Here is a 5,710-nt window from a genome sequence, read left to right on the forward strand (position 1 = left end):
ATATATATATATATATATATATATATATATATATATATATATATATGGTTATTTTATTAATTAACTATATATATTTCCATAAAATTTATTGTCATAATCCCAAGGAAATTAAAACCTCTACTCCAGTAGCATTCTTCCTAATTTTATTCCATATTATCACGAGAATTATTTTAGTAAAACCAAATATATATATGGTTATTTAATTAATTAACTATTTATATATTTTCATAAAATTTATTGCCATAATCCCGATAAAATTAAAACCTCTGGCAAGTTTAAATTGATGCCAATTTCTTTTATATAAGTTCTGAGCATGAGAGATTGCTCCCTCACAACTTCTGAACTCGGCAAAGTTGGCGTTCGTTTCGTAGGTTTCAGATCACAACTCTGATGGACAAGCTTAAGACTCAAGAGTAAGTGAAAATCCTTTGATTTCTTTCTTTAGATTCATGGTTATGCTTTGGTGTTCTTCCTTTCATCGTTTAGTTTATGATTTCTTGTTAACAATTGTTTTGAAATTTTTTGTAATTCAATTTGGTGATATATCGTTTCCTAGCGATAACGAAGCCCCATCTAACTCCTCTTAGAAAGCTACGGTGGTGCATGCACCAAGAATTGCACCGACCTACTTTAATTGGTTGAAAAAGACGGTTTTCGATGCGTTGTCGCCGGCACCGGCGTCATCTAGGGTAAACGATAGGGGTTAGCGGAGGGAGAGGAGAAAGAGCATACCACATTCTCCCTGGCAAGTGAAGCGAAAGAAAAATTTTGTTGATTACGAGAGAGTGGATGGGAAAAAGGTAAACATGGTTCAAGGCCTTGAATTACATATTGGGGTTTTCGGCGCGGAAGAACTTATGAAGATTGTTGAGTGCTTTTAGCACCAGTATCAGCAATTGGATCAGAAAGGGCAATGGATAAGGAGCAAATGGCTGCAAGGGTTCAATTCAGTTGTTGTTACAGTTATGCAGTGGTAAAATTACATATTTTTCTATTTCTAAAAGTTATTTTTTAATGGAGAAGTTTCTGCTTATTTTCTTTTTTTAATTTGGTTTGGTTGTTATAAATATGTTGTATTAAAATTACTTGCTATTACCATCCCTTAGTTGTGTTTCTTTTGAAAAGTTTATCTTATAGTCTTGCATATTATTATGGTTTTGGGATAGGATCAGAGATGAGGTGGATCTATTGCATACATAATAATAATATAAATTTTATACATTGATATAATACTGCTGCTATTAATAATAATAATAATAATAATAATAATAATAATAATAATAATAATAATTCAGAATTCTTAATATAATTTTCCTAATATTAATATTAATAATAATATTATAATAATAATCCAAAATGATTAATATAAGTTCCTAATTAAAATTTTCTATTAAATATGTTTATAACGGTAATTACAAACATAGTATTAAGAAAAATTAGCAAGATTGATACTAGCTAATTAATTTCCTAATATAATTTTTTTGTCAACTTTTAATTTTTTTTAGTACCATCTATCATATTTTAATTAATTGATACTTTTCCTAATATATCTTACTTAAAAGGTTTCATCATTTTTTATAATGTTGATCCATATGTTAATCTGTTTAGTTAGGTAATATATATAGGTAATTACTATACCATCTAAATGACCCGTGGTAATTACCAATTGTATTTAACATCTAAATTTATTATGGTATAATTAAGGGAAAATGACATCTTTAGTCCCTGAGTTATAGGGCTAGTGTAGACTCAGTCCCTGAGTTATGGCTGTATGCGAGTTTAGTCCCTCAGTTATTCGTGAAGTGGCGGGTTTAGTCCCTGGCCATTAAATTTGATGAAAAAATTAAAAAATATTCAAAATTTGAGGGGTAAAATAGGAAATTCACATTTTATTATTCTTCTTATATCAAAACCACTTTTACAACATTATTTTTCACTTCTTAGCCTAATTATTTTCAAGATTTTTCATTTTTAAAAGCATTTTAATAACTTTCAAATGACTTGTTAGAAACCTGACTCTCGTATAACACACTTAAAACTTAGCACAAATAAAGAAATGCATGATCATTGTATTTAGGTGTATGAAACACACTATCCTAACAAGTTTTTATCTTTTTACTAAGCAACAAATGTAATAAAATTAAAACTTTTGAGATTTTTTTACACACTATCCTATCTCAAAAGTTTTAATTTTATTACATTTGTTGCTTAGTAAAAAGATAAAAACTTGTTAGGATAGTGTGTTTCATACACCTAAATACAATGATCATGCATTTCTTTGTTTGTGCTAAGTTTTAAGTGTGTTATACGAGAGTCAGGTTCCTAACAAGTCATTTGAAAGTTATTAAAATGCTTTTTAAAATGAAAATCTTGAAAATAATTAGGCTAAGAAGTGAAAAATAATATTGTAAAAGTGGTTTTGATATAGAAGAAGAATAAAATGTGAATTTCCTATTTTATCCCTCAAATTTTGAATATTTTTTAATTTTTTCGTCAAATTTAATGGTCAGGGACTAAACTCGCCACTTCGCGAATAACTGAGGGACTAAACTCGCATACACTCATAACTCAGGGACTGAGTTTACACTACCCCTATAACTCAGGGACTAAAGATGCCATTTTCCCTATAATTAAACATTGAGAATTCCTTCTTTTGACGATTTTTTTTTTTACTTCAAAGTTCAAATAATATCAATTACCCGTTCACTTCCTTTTATTACTTTTGAATAATATAAAATCTTAAAAATTATAGAAATAAATGAATTAATACTTTCCATTATTTAAATTTTATATTTTTATATAATCAATTAATAAATTGATAATACACCTATTAAGTCCATCATAATTAAAAGATATTTAAAAAATTATGATAATTGTTGCAATTCACAGATTATTACGCTAATTCACAAACTATTGCGTCCATACAATTATGCAAATTACTCAAATTTACAGATTATTACACATAAATTTATGCTAATAGTTACTTTTGAATAAAATCTTTAATTATAGTAATTAAGAAATTAATTCACATATTATACTTTTCTTAAATTGTTTTTTATACTTGCCATAATATAGCTTGCCATACTATAAATTTTATCTAATCAATTAATGAAATTAATGGTACACATATTATGACATAATTAAAGGAGATTAAAGGTACACATATTACATCAATAATTAAACAAAATTAAACTTAAACGTATTATCTAAACTATATATAAAAGTAAAATCTCCCTATTTCTTTTTCCCGCCCAAACTTTTATAGTCAATTAATTAAATATTTTATTGGTCAAATAATTAATAAAGCTTATTTGGTAAGAAAATGTAAAATAGAAATTAATTAATATCTATTAATTGGTAATATCATTGCTATATTCACGTATCAACACTATTAATAAAAGTAAAATCATTTATCGGAAAAGGAAAAAGATATTACTAATTGACTAAAAATTATTTTAAAACTTTAATAAAAAATAATTATACTTTCCTTTTGAAAACTTTAAGTTATTTAAACTTTAAAAATATTAATTTGACATGGGTTGTTAGATTTTTATAATAATCAAAATTAATTCATTCAAATATGGAGGAAGAAGATAAAACTAAATGCAATATGGTGAAAATGAATATACTTAAAGTATAAAAGTATAATTACACATATATAAGTGTAATTGATTAATAATAATTGGCTAATAATTATTATGGTAATTAAGCTAAACATTGATCGTTGAATTTATTTTTATAATAATTATAATTAAATTATTTCTCATTTTTTCCATATTTATTTTAGTAATAATATAATTACATAAGTCATATTATATATAGATCTTTTTAAGATAATTATAGACAAACAAATCATATATTATTCAATTAATTGAGTAATACTTTTGCACTAATCTTATAATCAAATAAATGTACACGTTCAATATTAGAATTTTTTATAATTTCATCTTTATTTTTATTATCTCAATATATAATAAAAAAAAATTATCCGTGCATTGCATGGGTAATTGGACAATTATTTGTTATAATTCAAGCAAGGAAAACATCATAAAACATAATTGATCCAACCAATTCCATCAATTGCGCTATATAATATTTGATGTTATAATTTATATAATTGTATATCGATACAAATATTCTTAAAATATTATAACAAATCCATTTCGTGCAACGCACGGGCGAAAATACTAGTAATAATAAAGGTAGACCATATGTAATAATATAATATATTAAATCAAATATTGTAATGCTGATTGAATTAAACAATATAATTAAGCATATAGATTTGGGACATAATTATGTCATATAGGATTTAACTAAATAATTGGGTTATGGGTTAATAATTATGTATGGCCTTACGATAACCTTTTAAGTTTACTCAATAAAAAAATTTTTTAAAAGCATTTAGTACTTATTATTATCAATGCCAACTTATTAAAACAAATAAATAATTTTATGAACACATACTTTCTTGCTTTTTATAAATTTAAACCTCAAACATAAAATCGTTCATTGCTCTTATCTTGAAAATTAGTGGATACCGTAAATCACTAGATATAACTCAACTGACACCTTACAAATTACAATGGATAGCAAACTTTTTTTTTTTTGTTTACTTGTTAACACCTCATGTTGTAATTGATCTATTAAATAATATAAATCACAATTTTAATGTTTTTACCAATAAATTTAATATATACTCCGTACAGTAAACTTATCATTTTACCAAAAATTTCAATTTACTTTTTACTGTTACTGACTCGAGCAGTGTGCAGAGTGTGTGTTTGAGACAGAAGGCAGAGGGTACTATTTTTGATGAGAGACTTTTGTTGGTGTATGTGCCAAGTTTCTTCCTTTTTTCCATTTACCAAATAATTTTATTACAACTCAACTCCATTCATTATTGATTGTTGCATACCAAGCACACAATGAATAAAAAATAATGATGTTTTTTTTTTTTTTTTTTCAAATTTCATCATAGTAAAAATAGCAATGTGATTGATGAACAATACTATCAAATAATACACTTTTAGGTTCTGTTTGGCAATGCTTATTTAGGAGCTTATAGCTTATTTTAAGCTATTAATAGGCTATAAGCTCTGTTTGGTAATGTTCTCAAAATAAGCTAGTAGCTTAAAATAAGAGTTTATTTTGAAACGCTACTTAGGGTAGCTTTTCAAAAATAAGCTAGTAACTTGTTAACTTTTTTCCATCTTTATCCTTATTATTTTAAATAAATGACATACTTTTATCCCTCTCAATTAAAATCTTTTTGACATTTTCTTTTCATTATGTTTGGTAGTAATTTCAATTTGACATTTGTGTTTGAACATTAATTTTTGTATGAACTAATCTTATGAATTATATACATTTTTTTTTACTTTATATATTTTCAAATATATGTTACTTCTTTATATTTTATTTAAATATATTAATTTCATTATTTTATATTTTAATATATAAACAAACATATTTAAATTTAAAATTATTTAAATTGTATAAAGATGTCCTTTTTAGTTTTTTTACATTTATCAGTTTATCAAAAAGCTAATTTTACCAAACACTTTTAAGCATAACAGCTAGCTTAACAGCTCTTCAGATTTCAGCTTCAAGCTTATAGCTTTTCAATTTTTAGTTACTTTTCAGCTTTCAGTTACATTTTCAGCTAGGTTTGCCAAACATAGCCTTAGTATATTAAAATTATATATTA

The sequence above is a fragment of the Ipomoea triloba genome, chromosome 10 (genome assembly GCF_003576645.1).
Source record: "Ipomoea triloba cultivar NCNSP0323 chromosome 10, ASM357664v1".
In the NCBI taxonomy this organism is placed as follows: Eukaryota; Viridiplantae; Streptophyta; class Magnoliopsida; order Solanales; family Convolvulaceae; genus Ipomoea; species Ipomoea triloba.